Source organism: Ailuropoda melanoleuca, chromosome 9 (assembly GCF_002007445.2).
Source record: "Ailuropoda melanoleuca isolate Jingjing chromosome 9, ASM200744v2, whole genome shotgun sequence".
Taxonomy (NCBI): Eukaryota; Metazoa; Chordata; class Mammalia; order Carnivora; family Ursidae; genus Ailuropoda; species Ailuropoda melanoleuca.
In genome coordinates, this window is record NC_048226.1 from 1,818,587 (window position 1) to 1,845,630 (window position 27,044).

Below are 27,044 nucleotides of genomic sequence, written 5' to 3' on the forward strand. Positions count from 1 at the left end.
GAGTGCCGGGCCGGCGCGCCAGGCTGCGCTGACTGCCCGAGCCTGCGAGGGGAGGGAAGAACGCGGGGCCGGCGCCTCCGCTGGTGACGGGAAAACGTTACCCGGCTTCGGCTTCGGTCAGTCCGTCTACTCTATGCTCTGCGGTCCGCCTCTGTCAGTCTGTCGGTCCGTCCGGGCGTCTGTTGAGGGGCACACGCCCCTGTCACTGCCCTCTGGGAGATTTCTCCGAGATCGTGTGATCTTTTGCAAGCAGCAGGTGTCGGGGGCGCCGGTGTCCCCGGAGCGCGCCAGCAGTGTGTGTGGGGGGGGCTTGCTTTCGAAGATATCCCCCCTTCTCAGTGGCTGAGGGAAGGGGAGTCTTGCGCCCGGGACAGTGGCTGGCTGATGAGGGACAGCCCTGAGGGTCAGGTCGCGGAGTCCAGCAGACGGGGAGGCGGCTCACACTGCGCGCTCGTGGGTGTGCGCCGGGCAACGGGTCTGCGCCCTGCTGCTCGGGCCTCGGCACGGTCTTCCTTCTGGTTTCCCTCCGCCTCCCGTTGCCCGCGGCTCAGGCACTCCGGGTAGCGCTGGGCTCCCAGGGTCGTGCTGGCGCAGGGCGCGCGGGGTGTGTGTGTGTTGCGGGGGGTGCAATGAAATATTAAAAGACATGACGGCCCCTGTTGATGTTTAGACTGAGACTCCAAACCCGGCATTGCTGGGAGAGGGTTCGGTGGTGCCTGGCAAGGGACGTCGGCTCCAAGAAGGGTTAAATTAGGTTGAAGACCTGGCGGAGTGCGAGCCAGGGCTGTGGCCAGGTCTGCAGCTCGCCGCTCTGGGAACGAGGGCCAGAGACCTCCTGGAATGGACCCGGCGGCACGCATGTGCCCTTGAGAAAGTGCGCCCGAGGTCCTCAGCCGCAGACTCTCAGCTCTCAGCGACCGCCGCCGTTCCCCAAGGGTCGAACACCACGACGGCCGTCCCAGGCGCGCCTCCAGCAGCCGGATTTGAGGTCCTGAGTCTTGCTCCGCGCAGCCAACGTTGCCCACAGGTGAGAACTCTCTTTACAAAGTAATCTTTTGATGTATGAGCCAGTGCCTGGCTGCAGCCCCAACCCCGGAGATGGTGAGCCTGGGAGCGAGTCTCTCCATTCCAGCGGTCTGGAGAGGGATCCCGGGCGCGCCGGGGGGCTGGAAGCCGGCGGCTTTGCGTGCCCAGGCGCGGCGCCACCATGGACAGCTCCCAGCCACTTCCTCCACTCCGGGTCCGCGGCCCTGGGTCTCGGGAAGTCGCGTGCGTTCCCAGACTCCCGGTGTTGGGGCTCAGGGCAGGAGGAGAGGGACAGCTCGTTTTCGAGAGCCCATTGTAACCTGTCCCAAGGCTACATGCACCACTCAGGCGAATAAAGGGAGCCTGTGGTTGGTGACTGGGTCCTAGGTCGACTTGCAGCTGGGCTCCGCACAGGATCTCTGGCATGGTGTGTGGCGGGAGGGGGTCCCTGGCTTTTCTGTAGCACGGTGAGGCCCTTCGGAGGTGTTACAAATGTGTGACGCCTGAGCATCGGACTGAGGCAGTGAGATCGTGCCAGACCTTATTAGGGACTGCTCAGACTGCTTTCTGTACACAGCGTGGGGCCATGTTAGGTCTATTACATGGTTTAGTGAAGTTGGTAGTGGGAAGACATATTAGTTTCAGAGTCACAGAGACAGGGTGGAGAAGAATCCAATAGCACAGGTTATAGAGAATGTTTGGATGCATTTGCAAAAGCAACTATGCTGTTTCCTGATCCTAATTGTTTTCTCCACCGTGGAGAACCCTCTTAAAGAAGCTTCCGAAGGTTCCACTTGAGCCCAGCTGAGGCTCTTTCAAGTTGATTGCTTGGAAACAGGGAGGGGAGAACCTGTAGGGATTCATCAGTGCAAATTACACCTCTCCTTTCTCTGATAAGGAACGGCATGGGCTGGGGCTCTTCTTTTTGCCCTCTGCATCCATACCGAAGTGTGTATCTTCCTCTATTTTAAAATTGCGAGGAATGTCCAGGTTCTGATTCTGTGTGACTATTGGAGGTACCTGGAGAGTAAAAACAATCAAGCATTTTTTTTTTGAGGCAGGGTGTGTGATTTTGTGAAAGTCACTCGAGCTCAGTGCCTATTCCCTATACCATGGAAGCACGCACTCTCCCTGGCAGGGCTGCTAATGAGAACTAAGTGGCCCAATATAAAGCACTTGGCCCCTCGCTGAGCACAGAGAACACTCTTAGAATGGTAGCGTGTACAGAAATTTGTCAAACATACCTGTACATTTCTTTTGAAGCCCCAGCTCTCCCCACTAACCAGCAACTGTTTGACAGGGACTCTGTCTCCCGCTCTGTGTCCGTGTTGGAGAACTTGGGGATGAAAGTCACGAGAGTGCTGAAGTTGATCACGGTGCCAACAGAAATGGTGTTCAGAGATAAATGGGAGCATTTTTGTGACACAGATCAGCACCTGTGCTTCTCACCTGAGCCACTTGGAAGAGAGAGAAAGTAAGTCGTTTTCAAAATATTATCATTGCCCTCCCGATTTGAGGATTAATTCTTCCTGAGCCTTCTCTCAAAAGAATACAGGGTCTTCCAAAAGCCCTCCTTGTTTTGCTGGGGAGGGGAGCGGGCATTTTTCTTGGGTCTGGAGGGAGTGGACTCTATGGTCCCCATTCCTGCATTGTTGCAGGATGGAGCGAGGGTTCGCTGCGCGGGGCGGCGCCTTGTCTCAGAAGCCCACGTGTGGCCCTCACCATGTAGGAGGCAGCACATCCACTCACGGCGGAGCCCTGCTTGGCTGTGCCATCCTCACTAGGACACGGCTCTGCCTGGACACTTACTTGGTCCCAGCTGGATTTGAAGATTCCCTCCAGCTCCGCATTTGGGGTTCTGTCTGGTGAAAATCACTAATACCATGCTGTTTGGATTATGGAATTATAACGGACCCAATCTCACACTTAGAATTTTTTTCCCCAAAGAGTGTGTATGTGCACACATGTGCATGTTTCTGCCAGTTTCACATTCTAGCGCTCTTAGATTTTTTCATCTATTTTTTTTTCCTTAGCAGATTAGAAGTCATCTTCGCTCCCTCCATCTGAAAGGCGTGCAGCTCAAGGATGCAGGGCACAGGTGCTGGAAGTCTTCCTGCGGGTTTCATCTGCCCGGTGGTGTGATTGGAGCAGGAGGCTGGACCCTGGTAGAGCTCGAAGCCCTGGCTCTCTCCCCTGACTTCACTCAGGTTCCGGTTTCCAGCACACACCGCTTTCTGGTAGGAAGACAACTGAGCTCCAGGACACCCTTGGAGTGGGGGCTAGTGGGGGGAGGGCCTGGCGTCGGAGGTAGCAGGGGGCTCTCCAGGGTCCCCATGGCACTCTGTGTCCTGCGGCAGCGTCTGAGTCTCTGGGACAAGCCGGTCAGAGGGCAAGAGTGCGATCAGGGGAGGACCAGCAGGATGAGAGGGGTGTGTTCCGTTATGCTCAGTCTTCTCTGAACCCCGCTGCTCGAGTACCCCCCTCTATGGCCTGAGCAGAGCGGCGAGCATTGTAGAATGCAAGCATTGTAGACTGAATGCATTTGTAGTTACAGCTCCAGAGAGAAATGTGAGTGTGTGGGTCAGGTTCTTAAGAGGAACGGAGTTGTGTGTATGGGCTGCATCCCCAGACCCCATAACCGTGAACGGTCATCCGGCAACATCTCTCTTTCCACACGATAGCAGATACCCAGATAGCCGATCTCGTGAGTTGTCTCCTTGTGCTGGATGTTTCCTGTTGTGTGGAAGCAACTGGGTTTCCTTTGAACAGTGAATAGGAAAGGGTCGCATATCCTGCTCTCTTATATCTGGTTAGGTTAGTAGAAGTTAGGGGTGGTAATAGGTACAGAGGGACACTTCTCGGTGCTGAGTCCCTTTTCCACCAGTTTCCCTTGGGCCCTGAGCCTCCTTTCCCGGGAGCCTGCACATGGGGACTTTGTTGAGTTGGGCGGGCTTCTGGTGGCTTTGGCCGTGACTCGGATCAGTATCTGCACCTCTGCCCCAACCCACTCCCTCCAGGGGCGGTCCTAGCCTCTCTGGTCAGATCCCCCCTCCTTTCCTTGGCCTCTGTCTGCTCTCATGCCAGGCTCTGTTCAAACCTGGCTCTGCAGAAGAGAGGCTGCATGCAGAGAAATGTCATCAAATATACATTTGCTTTCTGCTTAGTTCCCTCCGTGCCAGGAAACACACGTCCCCACCCAGAGAGCGAGGCGCTGCCCCTCTCCCCTTGCCCTGATGTTCTCGATGGGCCCCTCTCCAGGCTCAGTGTGGTCCGGGCACACAGGTCCGCCCTCCCCTTCCCAGCCCCTGCAGGTGGGTGAGCCCTGGGGAGCCCGCCGGCCACCCCACCCCCGGTACTCCCTGGGAGGAGGTTTCCAGCTTTCCAGCTCGACAGTCTGGCTCCTGCATTGGGAAAGTGCTGAGGTGTTATCTTTGAATCCCCTGCAAGGGCAGCCACTTGACAGATTTAGACAGAACTTGGGCTTAAAGTGCTTTGACCAGACAGCTGCTTTTGAAAACCCTGTGTGTTTCTCTGAGCGGTCCCTCTACAGGAGCTTAGCCGTGAGACATTCTTGTTAGGAGAAGGCGCGTCTGGAAGCTGTTCCCTCTGCCATGTAAGGGATCCGTGCCAGACTGCTGCCTCTCCTGATCCTGGACATCGCAGGGGGCAGGAGGGCTGCGGCCTTCCCCCGGAGCCTGCTGCCCTGTTTGGTCCTGTCTGGGGTCAGGAGAACCTGCCGTTGGCTATAAGGCAAGGGCCCAGGACGGAGGAACGCGCAGTGCCCAGTGTTCCATCTACTCAAATACGCAAAGGCGCCACAGGGGAGCGTGTTAAGACGCAAGCTCTGATTGGCCGGTCCGGGCTGGGGTGGGGTGGGGCCTGAGGGCCTGGTTTCCGACCAGCTCCCCGTGATGCTGCTGGTCCCCTGAGCGCCTGGGGAGGGGCCAGGGGGTATAACCCTGCTCGGCTCTTGGTGTATTTTAAGTCAGTTTCTGGTGCCTGAGTGCATGCGGTCCAGCTGGCCTGTGTCCTCCTAATGACCTTACAATGACCCTTCAAATTCTTGGACGTAATTATTGTTGCCCCTCAACGGTCTTATCAGTAGACTAAATATCGTGAACCCTTCGAGTTCCCCTTTCCCCTGTCATAATAAATTTTCCAGCTCTCAGAACCGACTTACTTTTAAGTGCAAGACCGTTGTGCAAATGGCAGTTCATCTTTGCCTGGCAGAGGCATCTGAATGCAATTTCGCTGGCATTAAGGGATCACTTGGGGAGTCTCCTCTCACTCTGGTCACAGACACAGAGAATGCATGTTTACATTTAGACAACTTTCCTTGACTCTGAGGATCACAGCTTTTTTTTTTAACCTAAAAATGAAATTCAAACCTCCATGGTCTTCCTCGGCCCCCCTCGCTGGGGCATTCCTGTGGGGACGAGCGTCCCAGATGCCTGAGGGTCAGCCCGAGACGGAGGTGTGCAATTGCGCTGTCATCCGTCGCCACATCTGGAGGCAGAAAAGAAATGAGGATGATGTTCTGGTCATCTTGCACACGCGGGCGCTGGGTTAGCCGCGGGGGCGGCAGGATTAAAGAAATGGCCCCTGCCCTCCAGCGCCAAGGGTCGGGGGGGGGGTAGCCACCTCCGGCTGAAGCTGCCACGTGGTGCGATGGGGGCGGTGACACGTGGGTCAGGAAGCGCAGCGGGCAGGGGGCCGGCTGGGGACAGGTGGAGCCGGAAGGCGTCCCAGGAAGCTTCCCCAAGAAGGGGGCATACGGTGCTTCTGGAAGGATTAGTAGGAGTTTATAGGAATTTTTCCATGAGGCCAAGGTGGGATTTGAGGAGTGGAGTTCAGGAGGTGTTGCACACAGAGAAGAGGCCACAGGGAAAGATCCAGAAGCCCAGGCAGGCTCAAGCCTCTTACCTCCTGCCACCTCTCACGTGCACGAGGCTCCTCACCTCCTCCTTACGCACCAGGTGCATAAGCCGCACACCTGCCCAGGCCTCGGGCGGCACCTGGCAGGAGAGCCAGTCCCTCTGAACAGCTGGTGCCTTTAGTCGTATAGACTTGGGATTTTAAATCACTTTAATCATAAATTTTTTTTTCCAACAAAAATCTTCCTAACTCTCATTTGCAAACCAGATAAAAAGTGCCTGTGGCTGAAAGTAGGTTTTTATCATGAGGCCCCTGAGGGGTTCCGCAGAGCTCTGTGGGTTCCAGGGAGCACAGTTTGAAAAGCTCCGTCCTCAGATCATTTTCATTTTGCCTTGGCACTCATACCCATAGTGTCAGCTTCATATTACTGTGGCTTGTCTTGCGATGTCTCCTTCATCTTCTGGATGTCTTGCTGGTTTTTGTGTCAACAATTTTCAGTGAAATGAAGCCAGAATGATCCCGTGTGTGACTATGGAACAAGTGTGGGGCATGTGGATTATCAGTGGCAAGGATCTGTGACAGGTGCTGGATCAGAAGATTCAAGCCGTAAGCTGACCAGCCCCACAGGCAAAGAGAGGCGTGAACTTCTTGCAAAGAAATGGGCTTTTTATTTCCAATCTTGTCCATCAATGTATTCTCCCAAGATTCTTCAGATTCTATAAAAGCTGGCAAAAAGGAAACAGCTTATTTCCAGGGTATAAGACTTGACCAGTTGTATCCAGGATCTTACCTCCTTTCAAATGTATCAACTTTACATCAGTGAGAATGTGGGAGGTTTTTTGAAAGTAGGGTTTGAACGGGGACAGTAAGTCAGAAGAATAAAAATGGAAAAGCCCCCCTGACTCCGGGTGGGGTGGAAGGTTCCAGTTCAAGCTGGGGCTCATGCTCGCTTCTCACAGAGCTCCTCTAAAGGAGGAAATCAATGCTCTGAGTGGGACGTCACCCAAAGAGAACCCCGCCCTCACCAATGGGCGGTCCTAGTCCTTAGGGATCTGAAGAACCCCTTTTGGGCACAGACCCACTCTAAGAACAAAATCATATGACTGATTTAAGGTGATCAAAGTGACACAAGAGAACTTAGAGGACCCCTCCACCTGTGTGAGGAGCTCCAGCGGGAAAAGGCAGCAGGTGGCATTTCCCTCTGGGTGGGCGGCCGCAGTTGCCCGAGGCCCGTCTTGCATGCCAGGCCAATGCCCTGCTGATCCTGGCGGTGTCAGGGAGGGCTGCCATGCTGGTGGGCAACCAGCAGCCTCACTGTCTGGGGGCATCTGGCCTCACATCCAGAGAGGTCTTTGCTTCCAACCATATCCCCCAGACCCTGGAACACCCTCAACTTTGGACTTGCCTCCCAAGCCATGGGGATTCAGCCTGTCCCGGCTTGCTAGGGCTGGACATAGCAAGTCCTGTGTCGCCCTGAGTTCTTGGCACAGGTGACCAAAGACCCTGGGTCCCTGGATCCCACGGAACTGTCCGGGGGTGGCCGGTGGTGATCCTGAGATGTCCACTGGATGCAGAGGCCGTGCCTGGCTCTTTCCACTCCCTGGGGGGGCAGTGGTGTCTGCTGGTGGGCCATGAGGGCTCAGGTGCCCGAGGGTAAATGCTGGCGCAGGATGGCGCCTTGGCATCTGTCCAGCTCCTAGTCCAGGGCTCACCTGCCTTCTTCCCAGGCTCTGGTCCTTGCTGTGGGGCAGGGGCAGTTATTTCCAGCTTGGTGCCCTAGAGTCTCCCAGTCCCAGGGGCTCTGCGGCCTCCCAGGCTGACGGCGGGTGTGCAAAGCTTTCTCCTTCCTGTAAAGAGTCACAGGACTGAGCCTCAAGACGAGTGAGTAGGGGAACAGATTTGGGCAAACCGTGGAAAAAAATGTTTTGAAGCAAACTGGTGGTTTTGGGAGCAGCCTATTTCAAAGCTGACTGTGTTACAGGCACTGAGTAATTCACTCATATGCTAATTTTCCAAAGGTTTGGGTTCAGGAAAACCTCAAACATAGTGGCTAAGTACTTTTCCTTTCCTTTAAAAATTGTGTTTATTTTCGGACAAACTTAATCCATATGTTTCAGATTCATTTCCGCGTTACTCAGCAAAAGGTTGTTTTTCACGGACATTGCTGAGCCGTGAGTGTGCTTTGCTCCTTTCTTTTCTCTCCTGCAGCCGCCCCACACCTCCCCCAGCTGGTTCTCCTGGCTGTGCAGCTCTACAGCCTCTCAGGAGACACAAAGAACTATAGGCCCTGGAAGCAAAAGGAAAAAGTCAGTCACGCTGATCCTGTCTTTATTTAAAATGGGGATATTGGGTTCACTATGGATTTTCTGCAGGAATTTCGATTTTGGAAACGGGGCATTGCCGTAGTCTTTATAGTAATGACTCCGTGTTTGGGGCTCTTTTAAATGTTGCACCCCGGCCCCAGCCTCACCCCGGTGAACACCGTGCAGGCTCGCCCTGGTGGGCATGAGCTGGGTCCCAGACTTCTGGGGGACCCGAAGCCCGTCTCTCCTTCTTGCTTGCTTCCTTTCGCTTTTAGAGAGGGAAGGAGTTGTGGTGGCCCATGCTGGAATGTTTTGCAGTCTGGGCTGATGTGTCACTGTGCCTCTGACTTCTTCAGAAGCGACCGAGTTCATCAGATTTCTCAATTCAATTCCTGGTAGCAAAAGAGAAAGCAGCTGTAGGATTTTGGCTTTGGAGCTTCTCTGTGCAGGAATTTCTTCTCATTTAAATGATTTTTAAAAAAAGAAGACGACACAGCGATCTCAGTGGTGTGTGTTTCCTAGCTTTAAACGGCTCAGCGGTCCCTCCGACCACAACATTGCGGTTGTGTGTGTACACGAGCCAGGTAGCTGGGTGAGAGCTTGGATCTGTTCTAAATTTTCAGATCATTGGGTAATGTGGTTACAAATGCTAACATATAAACATTTCCCGGGATTTTCTGAGAATGACCATGTAGTGAATTTCATTTTTACTTTGAACATCCCCACAAACAGTTACTTCAAATAAGAAGCTATTTTTAACATATTTTAAAAAAATGATGCTCTGATTGAATCTTGCGTAATAGGCACACACGTGAGTCTGTGCTCGGCTGGGTCATTTGGGGACACCAGCTCTCGCAGGTCAGGGGAGCAGAGCAGAGTCTGAGCGGTGAGTGTCAGGTTTGTGCACGGCCCTCTGCAGGCCATTCTGGGCGCCGTGGTACAGGAGGCTGGAACCTCCCTCCCAAAGGGCCTCATCTCACTGCAAGAAAGTGGCATTTTTTTAAAAGATTTTATTTATTTATTTGACAGAGAGAGAGACAGCCAATGAGAGAGGGAACACAAGCAGGGGGAGTGGGAGAGGAAGAAGCAGGCTCATAGCGGAGGAGCCTGATGTGGGGCTCGATCCCAGAACGCCGGGATCACGCCCTGAGCCAAAGGCAGTTGCTTAAGCGCTGTGCCACCCAGGTGCCCCTGTGCCACCCAGGCACCCCGAAAGTGGCATTTCTTCCTTTAGGACAGGGCCCCCCTGGGCTCAGATGCAGAGACGTTCTTGTTCTGTGCATTCCCAAAGCCCGCACATCGCAGGCACTAAACGTTTACTAAATATAGGAACGCATGAGTCCTGCATCTGAGCCCTGGCCCCCAAATGCAGACATTTCCCGAAGGAACAGATTCGATGTGGACCCTTGTGTATTCTGCTCTGGGCACTGAATGAACCCAGAGCCCTACCGGTCACCGTGCCAAGGTCTGCACTCCGCCGCCCTCTGGTTATTCTTGTCATTAAGCCCCGTGCTTACTGAGCACTTCCTAAGCTCAGGCCCCGCGCAATCATCCGGTCCCCCTGACAGCTCTGAGCGAGGCGTCGGATGGAGAAGACTCCGTGAGGTCTACCCGGGCTCACTCAGGAGCCTTGAACCACGGTGCCAGCCTCAGGGACATTAGCAGGTGATGGAGTTGGAACTGGGACCTGGGTCTGTGTGCATCCAAACGCCCGTGCTCTGAATAATGACCGATGTTGCTTGAGTTTTCCAGTTGGAGAAAGCATGTTTGTGGGAATATTGTAATTCATAGTAAAGCAGCTGGGGAGTAATTTCAACCCCAAAGTGCTCACTGTTGATTTGCCGGTTCTTGATCAGAAAGTTGGGATTCAGAGATGGCTCCACGGCACCTCGCTGTGATGGAGAAGCTCATGGTCGAGCTGGGGAGACAGACAGACAGACACTCTGTGACCTGCAGTGTGTGCTGGAAGCAAGGGGTGAACTGGGGAAGGAGACCAGCAGGCAAGACTCCTGGACGGAGGACATGGTGTTTGGTTCTCGAAGGAAAGCACAGTTTGCTGGCCAGAGAAAGAAGGGTTAGGAAGGAAGGAATAGTCTGAACTAAGTTCAGAGAATCCAGGAAGCAGGATCCTGGAGGGAGGTCTAGGGGTTCCTGGAAAGGAGATGATAACGGTGGGGGGAGTGGGGATGGTCTGTAACAGCTGGGGTGGCGATCCCGGCCTTTCCCCGAGGCGACCGTGATGAGGGGAGGAGTGGAGTCACCAGGGGGACCTTGGGCTCTTGTTCTTGGTGGCAGGTGGCTTGGGTTGGGTTTGTGCTCCTCGGTCCTGAGGGTGGTGTTCTTGGCAGCAAGATTCCAGGATGCCCGCTCTCCCTGGAGGAGTGTGGCTGGCAGGGCCCAACAAGGAGGAAAAGTAGATGGCCCAAGGTGAGTTTTTGGTGCCCAGCCAACAGGGCTTGGAGGCCACGAGGGAGGACATTAAGCTGGAAATATTTCAGGGGTTTGCAGCCCAGTCACTGCTGGTACAGGGCCCAGTCCCTCTGCAGGTAGCACTCGAAGGATTTGAGGGTGTTTTTCAAAGACTTATAACCCAGCGCCTTGTCTACCGATATCCTTCCAGACTGTTCGGTCTCAGTGTGGGGTCAACAGGGTACGTGCCTTTGTCCTGCAGCTTTTGTGCTGATTTCTGGAAGCACCTACCTGATTCTTCACAGATTCTCGGGCAAATCCCTCACTGCCTTGTCAGTCTGACCCGCGGCACAGGTGGGGCAAGGGATGAGGGGCACAGGGATAGAATTTTCACGAGAGGTTCACTTTCGTGGAGGACGCTGATCCAGGTTAAGTTTTGGAGAAGCTTCACTGGTTGATGCAAACCGAATGCTGTCTGGTGTGTGACCTTCCCTTGCCCCCTCCCTTCTCCTCACTGTGTTTGTGATGAGACATTCAGGGGATTTCGGGAATGAAATCCACCCACAAATATCCCCTGAGGGTCACCCGGGTGCCCGGAGCTGGATGTTGTCCTAGAGTAAACCTGGGAGTGCCCCACACATGGCCAGAGAAGAGAGGGGCCACCAAGGCCTGGGCTCTGCCATTCAACAGCAGCGTGAGTCTCAGCTCAGCTCCCCACGATCGCCAGGATGGTTCTACCCAGACAGAGAGGAATGCGGAGAAGGTATTTCAGGGAAAATTCCCGTAGATTTTGCTGACTCCAAAATAAAAGGTTTCCCATCGTCCTTCATCATTTTTAAAGGCTTATTTAGTTTATATTTTCTTGAGTTTATAGACTAGGAGAGCTGGTGGAATGAACCAGAAAGGGGCATGGGCTTTTGGAACCCCATAGACCTGCTACCCCCAATGATTTGCTGTGTGACTTCTGACAAGTTACTCCACCTCTCTGTGCCTTAGTTGCTTATTCAGCCCCTAAAATGGGACAACTGTATTTTTCTGAGAGGAGCCACCAATAGTGAAATAACGCACAGCAAACTCCTTAGAGCCGTGGCCGGGTCTGTGGTAGGTATACAGATGGCATGTCTCCTGCATTTGCCCACACGCTCCATTGAATCAGCAGACATTTCAAGTGCAGGAGGCCAACTGTGACTTCCGGGTGAGTTTGCAAACTTTAAAACTTTGTCGGACTTTCTCAGTCGCCACCCTCCCCGTGGCCCGGAGGTGCTCCAGAAGCTGCCTGCGGAGGGGGCAGCGAGCCGTGGAGGATGCCCACCTCTGCGTGTCGTGGGAGCAGGAACGGGGCCCACCTGCATCTCCAGAGCGGAGCTGGTGCCTAACGCACGTTTGGGAGTGACTGCTGTTTGGAGAGGCCCTCCTGAGTCCCCTCCCCCCGCTGTATAGCGCTTGCCCTTAGAGGTGCTCTCCACACGCTCGCTCCCTCGCACCCCGCATCAGGCCCACAGCGAGTACGACCTTTATTCCGTCTCCCCCGTCGGCGAGGACTTGGAGGGATTGCATGGCGTGTCAGGGTCACACGGCCAGCACGGGCCCCACCAGGCTTCCAGAAGGAGCTGTCTCGCTCAGCAGCTGAACCGCCGTGCCGCACGGCAGGGCTGCTGGTAGGAAGCAGAACAGGAAGTGGGTTAGGAATCTGCTCTCACTTCCAATGCAAATGCAAACTTTAAAGGTGTCAAAAGCAGACTTCCCAGAGTCTCCATGCCCTGGCTCAGGGCGTCCCACTGGAAGCAAGCGTGGGAGCCGCAGTTTGGAGGGCCGTGTGGGTTGGGGCAGGGCCCTGTGACCAGGACATCTGCAGGGCATGGCTGCTGGCCCATCCTGGCTGGGCAGCCCGCAGACCAGTGTGCCTTCATGGAGGACGGGGTTCCACTCCTGTTCTCCAAACTTCGGGGCCATAGGGAGGCATGTCATCGTTGTGGGTGTGTACGGGCAGATATCCTAAAAGCGCCTTATCCACTTGTCACCAGGATGCTCCCCCGTTGCCAGCAGCCCCTGATGCAGCTTTAGCCATGGGGGTCTTCTCTGACCCCCCCGAAAGGGCAGCTGTGCGTGCTCCCACAGGCAGGACTCCCCATGAGATTAGAACAGTTTATCACTGATTATGGTTTTGAAAACTAAGCTTAGAGGAGCCTTTCCTACAACCATTTCTCTGGAGCACCGCTTCCTTGGGCTGGTCATAGGCGTTCTAAGGTCAAATACTTTTGGGACAAGGTGGGTTCAACAAAGTCGACGTGTTTTTATTCCCGAAGCCCTTCTCAGTGCATTTACAAGCCAGCACACAAGAGGGGCACAGAGTCAGCAGCTCTGCCAGGCGCCTTTGTCTGCCGCGCCCCCTGCTTTCCTGGAGGGGCAGGTGCTGTGGGAGCCGCGGGCCAAGTCCAGAGCCGTGGGCTGGGGTGAAAACAGGACCCTCAGTGCAGCTGGGCACTGCCTTCCAGAGCCTTACGTGGTGCTCATCTCATCGCGGTTCTGCGAACACCAGCGTCACTCTGAGTCGGCGCAGAAAGCTCATGTCAAATCTTCATTACCTTCGTGCCTTTGTGTTGGGGTTGCCATATGACCACATGTGTCCTGGGTTGGGGGGATTGGAGTGGTGCTGTCACCTGGAGCAGAGACCGTTAGGCATTTCACCTTTGCTCTCCTGCGGTTTCCCCGAGGGCCTGGAGCGAGCACAGTGGCTCCTTGTCCCGCACAGGCAGCCGGAAGCTGATCCCTCTTCCCACCTTGCACGAAATAAGGACACGTTTACAAACTTGTCATTTCTACACCCCTTGCTTTTTAAAAAGCAATTACTTTTATGCTTGGAGTGTTAAGTGATTATCTCTCCCTGAGGATAAGGTACAAAATTGCTTCTGTCCCATTTTGCAATTTGCCGTCTGGTACAAACCAGAAAGCATTTCCATAAAGAGATTAGGAAGGATTTTCTGTGGAGATTTGCGTTCGCCTCTCTTCGCCGATGGCACTCGACCCTGCAGAGTTCTCCGTAAGTGGAGAGGACGGCAGCCGAATTCGGGGCCACTAATGCACACCCTCGCTGGGTCCTGTTTTCACCCCGGATGGTGCCCTGATGGAGAACCTGAAACCCCAGATGTCCAGGAAAGGAGCCTGCCAGGAAATGAACGAGCTGACTGGAGGTATCCTGGGCTACATGGTCTTTTCAGGAGACTTGGTGCACGCTCTGTGTCCCACTTACGTGTGTGATAAGCCACCAATGCATTCATCAGTCTGAGCCGTTCACTGAAAAGGATACGGGGCTTGAAGCCAGGAGCCATCGCATTTGCTGAACCAGTTCATTCAGCCAACACTGCCCGAGCAACCAGCCCACACAAGACACAAAGCATGCCCAACCCAATCGTTCGTTCTCCTATGTAACAATTTGAGGTCGCGGGGGCAGCCATATGAACAAATGGGAATACTAGTGTATTCAGTGTCTGCACAAGGAAGGGGGGAGAGGAGTGAGAACTCCATTATTCCCCAGGGGACGTCATGCTTGATTTGAACCCTACGAGTCGTACTGAGGATTTGTCTGTTAACAGAGATGGGCCCTTTGGACAAAGGGAGATCAGACAATCTGGGTCATTACAGGAGCTCCCAGCAGCTCGGGACGGCCAGAGTGGACGGACGAGCCAAGCGCGGCGAGAGAGAGAGAGGTTTAGAATGAGAGGTGCCCAGGCAAGTCTAGTAAAGACAAGGCCTGAGAAGAGCCCAGTGGCTCTTCATGGCCCCGGGGTAGTGAGGTTGGCTGGGGCTGCCTAAGGGAGTAGAGGACAGCTGCCTGTGGTTGTCAGGAGCTGAGAAGTGCAAGTGCTTACAAACCCAGATGATTATGCACAGGGTACGATGTCCATTTGAATGCAGCCTGAGATCGCTATACGTTCTCTGCGTGATGCAGACAGGCCACTGTCACTATCAATGTTGCCTAGTGCCACGGGGACACCCGCAGCGTCCTGGGCGTGTGGGGTGTGTGTTCTGTAAGTAATATGGCCATGTAACTATATTCCTTTATCCCTTGGAAAGTAGAGAAAAGGAAAAAAATACCACAGTTCCATCCCCTAAGTTAGTCACTGTAAGAATTTTGGTGAAGATTTTTCTAGTTTTTAATTTTTTTTTATCACTGTGTGTGTTTACGTACTGAGAATTTTATCGCGCACAGAAGCAAGTCAAAAGTTTTCACCTCCTTCTCACCACCATCATTTTAATTCCTGTAAGAGGATATCCAATTCGTTTCTAAATTTTTACTCGTTTTTTTTTTTAAGACTTTATTTGACTTTATTTATTTGACACAGAGAGAGAGTTTAAGCAGGGGGAGTGGCAGGGAGAAGGAGAAACAGGCTCCCACTGAGCAGAAAGCCTGATGCGGGGCTTGATCCCAGGACCCTGGGATCATGACCTGAGCCACCCAGGTGCCCCTGAATTAGTTTTGCCGGAGGAAACATTCCAGAAGCTGGACTTAAGTGGGTCGAGGTATATGGACACTTCCACGGTCCTTTATCCATGTGGCCTCTAGAGATCAATCTCCATTAACAGGACCACCTGCACTTTGACCAGTGGTAGGTCTGTATGAGGACTTTAACGATCATTTTAATAGGTGAAATGTTCGTGTTTCTGCTTGCTGCTGAAGTCCAAGCTCGTCCCCTGCATCTGTCTCATGAGTCATTTGTCTCTTTTGGGAACTGTCTGTTCATACCACGCTTATGCAACAAGGTATTTCTCCTTTTTATCAATGTCCCTGAGCTCTTTACAAATCTGTGCAGGTCTCACTCCCTGTCTTCCTTTTTTTGTTATTTTGCCAAATGCATGAAATATTGCCATACGGTCCAACCCGGGTAGCTCATTTGCCCTGTGGTTCCTTCTTTCCAAATGCCGCTGTAGGGTTTGCTGTCGGTCCTGTGGATGGACTTGGAAGCCCCACGACCTGCCTGGCCCTCATTTCGGTGCATGGTGCTCAGAGACGCTGTCCCTTGGTTGTCCCTACCGCCTACCACCCTGATGTCCAGACGCCCTGTATCAAACAAGTTTCCTTTATCCGTCCATTTGTGCTGCCGGTAGAGTTCTGTCGATCCAGTTCCCAGTGCGGGAGATGACAGGAATGCGATAAGGCTAGCATGGCAGGAATTCGGCCACACACTTATCTGGCCATCTGGGCGGACTTCAGAGACCCCTTCTCTGTGGGCCAGGCCTGGCCGTGTCTCCAAGGCCCTGCAGAGCCTAAGACCTCGGCCAAATAGGATCAGCCCGGCGGCACGCTGGGCCGCCAGCCGCCATGCGAGCTGTGGAAGCCGCCGTGCAGCACTGGGTAGGGAGGGGAGCTAGCTCGTTCTCCCCCCCCCCCAAGATGCATGTGAGTCCAGGCCTGAGGGAGACCGCCCCCCCGGGGGCTCCCACGCGTGGTGCAGACTAGGGAGGCCCGGTCCAGGGGGGTGTCACCATTCTAAGTGTCAGGTGCCAGCTCTCCCACCAAATGGGCGTTGATGCAAAATGTTGTTCACAGAGAGCACGGAAATTGTTCTGAGCCCAAGCGAAGGGGCAGCTGAGATCACGCCCCATGCTGCGTGCTCCCAGAGGCCTCTATCACTGCAGACCCCGTGAGTTGTGCGGCGCGGGGAGGCTGCATGGCCCTTCCCCTCTGCCTGGGCTGCCGGCGGGGCTGCTGGCAGAGCAGGGCTCCCGTTTTATTTGGTGATCGATCCCGAGGACATTGCAGGATCTGGCCGGGTCCGTGTCTGCTGCCTGTGTGGAATGAGTGAGTGAACGAACCGTGGCTGCACGCAGCTGGCTTGTCTATGTCCTCCCATAGGAGAGAGCTTCACGCTGCTTGTAGCAACTCCTTTTATTTTGTAATTTTTAAAAAATTTAAAAAATACATAAATAGCTTTTTTCTTTTTTTTCCTCCCCCGCACCCAACATGGGGCTTGAACTCACGAGCCCGAGGCCAGGAGTCGCTCGTTCCCCCGCCTCAGCCAGCCGGGCACCCCTTGGTGGCAGCTCCTTTCGAACCGCTCTTGTCTCTGTTTACTAAAGTCCTGGGAAAACCTTGACTTGAACACCCGCTTACTTTAGGACTTCTTCCTAATCCCAGGCTTTCGTGTTCATCAAATACGTGTTAGAGTCACACTCTTGACCAGTCTCTACAAACCATGTTTTCAAAAACCTTACCGTGTATCGGGGCTACAGAGGACGTTCACATTCCGAAAAGATTGGCAAGGGAATCGACGTTTCTACTGTTTCTGATCGTAGGTGAAATAGTTCAGCCTTTGGTGTAGAACCAGAAACATTGAGTTTAACCCCTTCTTTTAACTTTCCAAAAACCTGTTACGAGGTAAAGCTGTCGACCGAGAGGTTTGGGACCTGCTGGGGCAGCCGCTCAGCCTGGCGCACGGGGCCGGCCGGAGGTGGGCCGTACCTGTCTCTCCGGCTTCTTGTCCACCTGCTTTTCCCCTTCATTTTAGGCCTTGTCGGCGTTCTGATACACGATGTGCTGTTCACCATCTTCCTGTTGCAGATCCTTTCTTTGCTGCCCAAATAGCCAGCAAACGACCGTCCTGACCCTGCACAGGCATCACTCCCCCCCACCCCCGCTTTCTGTGTGAAGAGTTCCCTAACCCTCTTTCTCCAATGTATCAGCAAGTTGTGCTGTGTAACAGAGTATCCCCAAGCCAGTGGTTTCCAACAGGAACCTGTACTATCGTTGGATGGATGGGCCGGCTGGCTCTGCAGGTCCGCAGAGGCTTGGCCGATGTTGGCATGCTCTTGAGTCTATATTCAGTTGCGGAATGGCTGGAGGCTGGCTGGCGTAGGGGGTCCCCACTGGCTGACTTTCTACTGAGAGGATGACGGTGACTGGACCGCGTGACTCTCAGCATTGAGCAGACTAACCTAGGTGTGTTCTCCAGGTGACTGATACGGTTCAGTGGGAGTGAGGGAACCTGCGCACGGATCTCAAAACTCAATAGCACGCCCTCCCTTCTGCCTCGTTCTTTTGGCCAAAGCAAGGCCAGTCCACGTGCAAGGGGAGGGGGTTTCTAGTCTACCTGTTGAGAGAAGAAGCTGCAAAGCCACATGGCAAAGAACATGGACGTGGGAGGAAGAGGGAAGGGCGAGGGGAGTGAGGCCATATTAGTGACCCACCCACCACACCCACCTTTGACAGAATGGCTTCGTCAGTACTTGAATGTACTTGCTTGGTGACACATTGCATTGCTTATTTATTGGAATCCTAATTCTGCAGACACGTCCTGGTACTTGCATTAATCTCAGTGGCATCCCAGTCACCAGTGAACTTCCTTGGGCTGCTTGGCCATCCATCCCCTGAGTGCAGAAACAGGGCAGGCCGGCACCCAGGAGTGGGAGTACCCAGGAGGGAAGGGCCTCCGGTGGGGAGGGGGCATGCTGCACATGTCCCCTCCATGTCTCCAAGGCGGCTCAAGGCCTCAGCTGCTGTAGGGCAGGTTCCAGAGCCCGAAGAAAGCCCTGTTGCCCCGTTCATGCTTCCTGATGCTCTTGCCCTCAGCCGGGTGTGGGCGGGCAGGTCCCAGCAGCCAAGGCCCCAGCCCTCACCCACAATGCCAGCAATGCAGCCCCCAGAGGATCTGCCTGGGGCCTGCCCACACTCCCGGATGTTGACCGGGGCACGGCTCCAGCGCCAGCTTTAATGGATAGTCTCATTGCTTTTAAAATAATGACCACTGGGCGTGGGCTGGCAGGAGCGGTGACATCACTTTCCTGCAATTCGGGGTCAGTTCCTGCTGCTTTTCCCTGCATCTTTGAGTGGCTGGAATCAATCTACTTGTTGGGTATGTGTCCTGGACGGTTTCTAGCATGTTCGACGTCCAGGCCATGATGTGGTCAGGAGAGCAAATGGGTTTGAAGTCAGAGGTCCTGGGTTTGAGATTCAGCCACTGGCTTGCTGTGTGAACCTGGGCTGCCCACTGAACTTCTCTCGGCCCGAGCTTTCTTACCTGTGTGACGACGGAGCACCTCCTGCCTTTGTGAAGGAGTGGTGAGGCTCCCTCGGCGGCGAGGCTGAGCGGGACCTTCTGGGAGAGCCGCCGCGGCGGTCTGGGAACGGAACTGGCGGAACAAGTTGGAAATGAGCGACCTTCCCTTTCACTCGGGGCTCTGCGTGGCGCCCGGCAGGGACTGCATATGCTTGGAGGCAGGGGCCCCTTGCTCCTGGCACGGGGACGCGCTCCCGGCTTGCCAGTCTGTGTTGTTGGGGATGCATCGGCCCGGGGAGGTGCCCTTCCGGGGCACTCACGGCCCACCTGTTCTGTCTGCGTGTTTTCTGCCCGTGGACCTGGGCTGTCTGCCATCAGGTAAAGGTTGTCCCCTTGGAATGAGTTTGACTTCGAGTCTGTAACTATTTTAACGGACTTTTACATCCTAAACATGTCGATGGGAAGACAGGGTCATGCGTGGGTCCCAGAGCAGGACAGCAGAGGCCAGTTTCATGTTTCCTCTCCTCCCACCGTGATTTTAGCTTGAAGAGCGCCTGTGGGCAGGAGTTGTTGCTTCTCAGCTATGGCCCCTTGTTGGGCTTCTCCATCCTTCCACGGAAGGCCAGCATTCCGGCCCGCTCTGAGTCCCTTGTGGTCATGGCAGGAGGACAAAGCCACGTGGCAGGACAAGGGCACACATCTTCTCATGCCAAGTGGCCTCTAAACACCGTGGCTCTCCCTGACGTCTCCCGGGGACCCTCAGTGACAAGGGGAGGCTGGCGCCCAGTCTCAAACTGCCCCGCCTGTCCTGTGTGCACCTGCACTTCCTCGTGGAGGGTTCCCGCCATCACCGCGGGGCACAGAGACGGGTGTGCAAGACGGCGGGTGTGCACCAGGTTTCGCGCCCCCTGGGGTCCACCCGCATGTGAGCAGTTCAGCAGAATTCCTTTCCGGGGCCAGGGTGCATCCTTCCAAGGTGTGGGCTCCTGCACGCAGCTGTTGAACGACAAGGCCGGGGCTCCGTCCTCCTGAGAGCTGTGTGGGGTATTCGGTTCCATTTTGACCCAGACTTTCAGGCACTGGACTCAGAAATGCCAAACAATGAAGGGTTGGTTTTAGGGTTTATGAGAACCAGCACCTCCCCCCCAAAGAAGACTCTTACAGAAGCAAGCTATTGTAACGGGAAGTCTCCTGGCGCCGGGGAGGAGCGGTGAAGGTGACGGGGGTGTGGTGATAACGATCTGCCCCTTGTGCCCAGCACCACGGTCAGGGTCTCGTTCACTGTGTCACCGAGCTCACTCGGCAGCTCTGAGGCTGCTTCTGGGCCAGCCGGGTTACCCAGACAGGACAAAGGAGCCCCAAAGAAGTCAAGCACGTGGCCCAAAGATACGCAGCTAACCCGCGGGGTCGTGGCGGTGGTGATGCCGGCACCCGGGTCTCTGCACCACCTCCGACTGGTTCTCAGTGGTGGGCAGGTGGCGTCTGTGGCCTCAAAGAGCCAAAGACAAACAAGCTGCCAAAGAAGATGGTGCCTTTTGGGTGCCCTGTTTGTAAAGGATTTCTGCACAGCCTGAGAGCATGTGTGGACGGGATTGTCACGTGGTGGAAAGTCTTCTGGGACAGGGGGCGGGAGCACTAAGTAGCCGTGTGACCCGAGACACGTGACACGTCGGAGCCTCAGTCTCCCTACCTATGAAACAAGAAGGCTGGCCTGGATCATCTCTGGGCCCTTCCAGGGCTGACACCCAGGTGAGGACGCTGGCCCATTGCTTCTGACCTCTGAGGGCAGGGGCCTACCTGGGACTAGACTTGCTGGAAGCCTACGTGTCTTCCCTAAGGGTTGACGGGGCTTCCTTCACATTACGTGAAAATGTTCAAAGTTCTGGGAAAGACTCTGACATCCAAGCAAATGAATCTTCTCTTTGTGATAAAACCAATGTCTTCTGTCTGGTTGATAAGCTGAGACCAGAGTTCTTGTCATCATACCTAAAGCAGGTGACAAGCAAAAGGGTCACGGGCCATGGCGGGGAGGGGATAGGTTTTCAATGTGGCTTTTGTTGTTTTCGGAAAGGTTTCAATTCATGTCTGTGTGGGAGGTGGCCCAGGCCTGAATTTGCAGAAGCAGGGCGAGGGGCAGGTCGCGTGGGGGCTGAGTGTCGTGGTACCCTGGACTGGCACTTTCCCGTTTGGGCACGAAAGCCAGCACCAGGACCCCGATCTCTGTGTCGGCGCCCAGGGAGGCAGGAGAGGCAGACTGACCCCGCACCAGCCCATAGAACACGCTCCGTCCCCTGCCGGAACCGGTTGTGGCTTGGAGACCCCGTCCACTAGGGAGGACCAGGCCTGCTTTCTTCCCCAGCCAGACCGCTAAAGGCTGGCCACATTCTGTGAGTCGGGTCCGAGCAAAAGCAACACACAGAAGAAGATGATTATGGGTGTTTTTAAACCTGCCCCTTCCTGCCCAGCCCGGGACAATATTTACAAAGCAGACATGCAAACAAGCAGACCTTCTTTTCATACACAGGCTCCCCCCATGCTGGAGTCCCTGCCCAGCCCTGGCTTAGGCGTTTAAAGGGCCCGTTTGCCTGTGAGCTGTGGCCGCCTTTCCTCCGGTGGTTCCAGCGTGGTCAGGGAGTCTGGAGCAGGGTTGCTTTTGCTTCAGTAAGGTACAGGCCCCTTTTAGGGAAGACATTCTCAGGGATGTCCAGTGTTGGCTCGAATTACCTTTACTATTATGTTTTTTAAATGTGGACAGACATCACACCAGGCATAGATGCCTTCAGCTTAGAGTTCTGATGTCACTCTAAATCTAAAACAAATTTACAGGTGATATGCAAACAGAACTCCAGCACGCATGGAATTCCAATGATCGGCGTTAACTCCGTGTGCCACCTCTAAACCGCCGGCGTTGGGCTCTGATGCGGAGAACCTTTATCTCTGTGTCTCAGAGTTCATTCGCCAGGGAGTTGATTTTGTGTATAAAGGACCTTTGTTTGAGCTATCAGGGATCACTTTTCCCCACTTTTTCTCACTGAAGTGGTTTTGAGCCACTAACCCTTTCTTTTATTAAGCTTGTTGCTATAAAAGGAGATCGCCCATATCTGATTTCTGAACAAAAAAAAAAGTCAAATGCTGGTTAATAGAATATTCTCCACTGTGTATGTACTTAACTGCTAATTAACAATCGAATGTTGGCGTGGGCTAAGATGAGGTCTGTAAAGATAATTCTAGCAACCAGAATTATCCTGCAAAACATTTTTTGGGGGAGATTGGCATGTCCATACCCATATGTATCGTGTGATGATTTGGTGCTTCTCCCACTTATTCTGTTTTCTGTGAGCACTTTTTAGAGGGCACTGAGACGTTATTGACCTTGACTTAGTCCCAGGTACTCACTCATGTGAACGTGGGCTCTGAACTTGCGGGTAGCACTTCACTAGACGGCACTCATCCCGGTGATCGGGGACATGCTTCTGTCGTAGAGCCCCCGAGACTATGTCCACGGGGTGTCTGAATCCCGATTTTGAAGACTATTCTTCTGGGGGGAAGCCCAAGGTAAAGGGTCACGGGGGGGAAAGAGGTCTCCCCACGACGAGGGATGGCCAAGAGAACAGCATCTTCCAGGAGCCGAGAAAGGGCGAGTGGGAGTGGATGTACGTATTTGACTGTTTCTTCCCTGCATACTTACGGGACTCCGTCTTTTTCATACAGCGAACCTGGGGGCTGGGGAACAGCAGCGGTGACATGAGCTGCTCTTGTAGACGGCTGCCTGAGACAGTTTGCAAGGCTCTTTGGAACTGCCCGCTAAGTGCCAGGAGAGAATTAGTGTCTGAGTGCTAGGGTCCCCTCACTCCTTGTGTTCCGTGTTATGCCGTCGGGTCCATTTTCACGCGACCTCAGGCATTTCCAGGAATCAAATCCTAAGAGGGATAAAAATGTGCCACCTTTAAGAATAGTCTCAAGAATGTGTCTCGGGCTTTGAGGACACTCCCTGAGAAATGACCAGAGAGAGAGGCCCCAGTCCCTTCAGGGTAAGGCCATACCCACGTGGAGAACCAAGTCCTGGCGTGTTCGTTTGACACAGAAGAGCTTCAGTTCAGCGCGGGAAGCCTGCCCGCGGAGGGGTGGTGACCAACGCCAAGTGTTGATCAGAAACACCAAGCGCTGGGGCTTTCGGGGACAGGGTTGGGTGGCAGGCTGGCCTTGCTGGGAACAGGTGCAGAGGTGCAGAGGCTGTGGTGAGGGATGAGTGACACATAGACCAGGGCCCGGGACGCCAGGCTTCAGGGGTGGAAGAGAAGCATGTGCAGAAGTATGGGGGTGGGGGGGAGTATGAGCAGGGAGAGGGAGTATGCATCTGGAAATGCAGCTTGCATCCAAACGTGGGGGCCTCAGACGCCAGGACAAGAGCACGCCTGTGTCGTCATGAGTGGGAGTGTTTGTGGACACCGAGACGTCACAGCGAGCATAGAGCCCGTCCCGTGGCCGTGAAGCTCCTGCCCCCCCACACACACCGGTGGTCTTCATTTAATACTTTCTCTCAAATTCCCGACCGTGTCCTGCTGTTGTGCTGATGTCGTGGAGGTCTATGGCCTCACCTCTGTGAGGGCCCGTGTGTCCCTGGGGATTGGCGAGCCAGGACGGAGTGGCATTATCCAAGATGGGCGACAAAACCCAACGAATCCAGGCCCGTGGAAATGTCACGAGGCAGGCAAGAGGGAAACACCGCGGTGCGGAGGAGGCAGAACGACGCAGAACACGGATCCCGGAGACAGAAGTGACGGTCGCACCTGCTCGGATCTCTCTATGGCCAGAGAAAAGCGATTCTGTGAAGTAAGAGCTATCGGGTTGTAATGAAGCTGGAAGACACGTGTCAGGAAACCAGCAAGATGCTGGGATAATTTAAAGTCAGAGGAGGACAAGTTAGAGTGGAATTGATCTTGCTGGGAATGGTCACGGATTGGCTTGAGCGACAGCACGTGCGGCTGTCCTAGAAGGAAGATGTGCCCCGTGCCTGGGGGGCCGGATGGTGGAGGTGAGTGCCAGAGAAGGCAGATGCAGGGGTGAGTCACCGATGTCTCTGGAGGGGCTGGCCACGGCCGGCCGAGGGGCTCGAGAGGCCTCCTGCGGGGTTGGCGGGAGAACCGCTATAGCAGAGGCTTTGAAAACAGGCACCACATTAAAGCCAAGAGTTTCACTTCTAGGACCTTATCTTCAAGAACTGATCAGGGGAGAGCACAAGAACACGTTTATAAGAATTTTTATAACCGATGAAAAATGGGAAATTTCCCGAATGCTCGGCAATAGGGAGTTCACGATATGAACATGTGTGGAGCCAGCCTGGGAAGGAATGTGTCTGGTAAATATTCCCTGCTCATCTTCCATCCCCTGACTCACCTATCTATCCATCAGCCTACCCATCACCTTGACATTGTCCTTCTTAGGGTTCAATTAACCTGTCTGAACACGGAGTGCACACTAGACCCTACGGTGGGCACCAGGATTCTAGGGTACGGCCTCTTCCCCGATCTGCTCATACTCCTGTGGGGAAGGGGCAGGGAAGTGAACAGGTCATTACAATTCAACACAAGAAACCGTCTGATAGAAGAGAGTGTCAGGTGGCTTCAAAACCCAAAGGGGACAGGAACTAACCACGTCTGGGGAAATCGGGAGAGGCAGGATGAATGGCCGTTTCGTTCCGGGGAGAGCCTGCTGCACGCGACCCTGCGTCACGGAGAAGGCAGGTGCTGATGGTCTGTGCTTGTGCCCGAGGGACTGCAGGCACCCAGAGCACTGTTCTGTGGGGCTGGTTTCACTCCCTTCCAGACGCAGGCAGGTGTAGACATGCCAGAGCCACCGTGCAGAATGGACAGTGATGAGTATCTCATCTTCTGTCACACTTTCTGTGAACCCGATTTAGACACCATGTCCCCAAATACCTTTGTTGCTCCAGCAGCATCTGAGTGGAGGCCCTGAGTGCCAGAGAGTCGATGTCCCGGTGCCTGGAAGCTCACAGTGAGGGAGACTTTCACTTCACTCGGTGTCCTGTTCTCACACGTGCTGTGTTTGTGGCCGGCTTCGGTGAGCCGCAGTGCGGGTGCTATCTAGCAGGGTGAAGATTTCCTGGGTGGCCCGTATCTGAGGGCCACTCGAATGCTTTTCTCCGCGTGTGCGTCTGAGGCTAACTGGTCAGAGCTCCGGGTCATCCGTGCAGACTCCTGTTGCCCGGCTGCTAGTGTTACAGGCCGGTGTGGAAGAATATGGGTTTTGGAGACAGAGACTTAGATTCAAGTCCCAGCCCTGCCGTTCTTCAGGTGCCTGGCCTTGTGCGAGATACCTGTCCTTGCTGAGCCTCACTTTTCTCCCCGTATAATGGACCTCATCAAGCCTGCTCGTGGGACTGTTCCGTGGATTACTTGAGGCAAGGCGTGTGAAGTGCAAAGGACAGAGCTTCATAAAACACTCAGGAAGTGGGAATTGCTTTTGTCCTCACCGTTGTTAGGGCTAGTCCCAGGGACATTATTTCAGGTTGTGTTGGGAGAAGTCTCGTGTGTTTCTACGGGCAAGCTTGGCTCACCAATCAGACCAACCAGATTTACGGTTAAACATGGTCATAAAGAGCGTCTGGTCAAGTCTTGTTTAATGCAGCGGGAGAGCACATTGTGAGGTCTAATTTATTAGGCAAAGAAAACATATGGGACGAATCGTGCTGTTACCAAACACTTAGCTTAGGCCTGGGAATAATCACACGCACTTTATCTTGAGAGGTTCACGTGGCCTGTTGTGGAAAGGGAGGGGGCAGGTGCCAACAACGGCTTGGTTCAAGGTGGAGTGAAGCTTGGGGAAGCCTGTGCCAGACTCATGCTCGGACCCAGGAGGATGGGCATCAGAGAAGGCCTGGTGCTTCACGCCCCTGCCACGTTTTCCCCTTTATGATGCATGATTAATTGTAGTTAATTTTACTAAGACAGTTGTCTCTTGGAAATAAAGGCAGAATATGAAGACTAAGAATAATTGTAACTATCCCCACTTGACCTTGAGCAAGTTACTTAACCCCCCCCCGTGACCAGAAGCAGGTCACTGTTCCAGAGGGGGTTAGTAAAATGGGAGCAATGTAGCACCTCCTTCAGAAGGTCATGGTGAGGGTTCAGTGCGTTACTGCAGGTGCGCTCACAGGAGTAGCTGGTGCTTAGTAGGTGTTCGATACACATTAGCCATCACCATCATCATCACCATCATCACCATCATCACCATCATCACCACCATCACCACTATCACTGTCATCACCACCATCATCACCACCATCATCACCACCATCATCACCACCATCACCACCACCATCACCACCACCATCAGCATCATCACCACCATCATCACCACCATCATCACCACCATCACCACCACCATCACCACCACCATCATCACCACCACCACCACCATCACCACCACCACTGTCATCACCACCATCACCACTATCACTGTCATCACCACATCACCACCATCATCACCACCAATCACCACCACCATCACCACCACCATCACCACCACCATCACCACCACCATCACCACCATCACCACCACCATCACCACCATCACCATCACCACCATCACCACCATCACCACCATCACCACCATCACCACCATCATCACCATCACCACCATCACCACCACCACCATCACCACCACCCCCATCACCATCACCCCCATCACCCCCATCACCCCCATCACCACCATCACCATCATCATCATCATCACCACCATCAACATCACCACCATCATCATCATCACCACCATCACCACCATCACCACCATCACCATCACCACCATCACCACCATCACCACCACCATCACCACCACCACCATCACCACCANTCACCCCCATCACCCCCATCACCCCCATCACCATCATCACCATCATCATCATCACCACCATCAACATCAACATCACCATCACCACCACCATCATCATCATCACCACCATCATCATCATCATCACCACCATCACCATCATCACCATCATCACCATCATCACCATCACCACCATCACCACCATCACCATCACCACCACCACCACCACCACCATCACCACCACCATCACCACCATCACCACAATCACCATCATCATCACTACCATCACCAGCATCACTACCAACACCACTATCACCATCACTGTCCTCATCACCATCATCGTCATCACCATCATCACCGTCACCACCATTGTCACCATCACTTGTGATAGGAGCAGTAGTGCTGTTTTAAGAGCAGGAACCTGAAACACCAGAAATGTGAAGTAACTTGCTAAAGGTGATACAGCAGGTAGCATGCTTCAGATTTGAATGCAGGCAGATGATTTCAGAGCCAGCACTCTCAATTAAGCGACTCGGAATACTTTTGATGTTGTCAAAGTATGAATTAACTTTATATCAGTTACAGATAT

General features: G+C 54.1%; 1 protein-coding gene and 1 long non-coding RNA gene across 3 annotated transcripts in view; both read left to right on the top strand.

Annotated features, from left to right (window-relative positions):
• LOC117803850 (cell migration-inducing and hyaluronan-binding protein-like) overlaps positions 1-27,044 on the top strand; it is a 103,920-nt gene that overhangs the window by 232 nt on the left and 76,644 nt on the right. The window lies entirely within an intron of this gene.
• Positions 3-25,854, top strand: LOC117803700. Of its 2 annotated transcripts, XR_004627648.1 has the most exons (4): positions 3-1,027; positions 2,327-2,500; positions 3,063-3,263; positions 17,120-25,854. It is a non-coding gene; the product is annotated as an uncharacterized LOC117803700 (long non-coding RNA). The 2 variants fall into 2 exon arrangements; XR_004627647.1 differs by lacking the exon at positions 17,120-25,854 and having other exon boundaries at positions 3,063-9,212.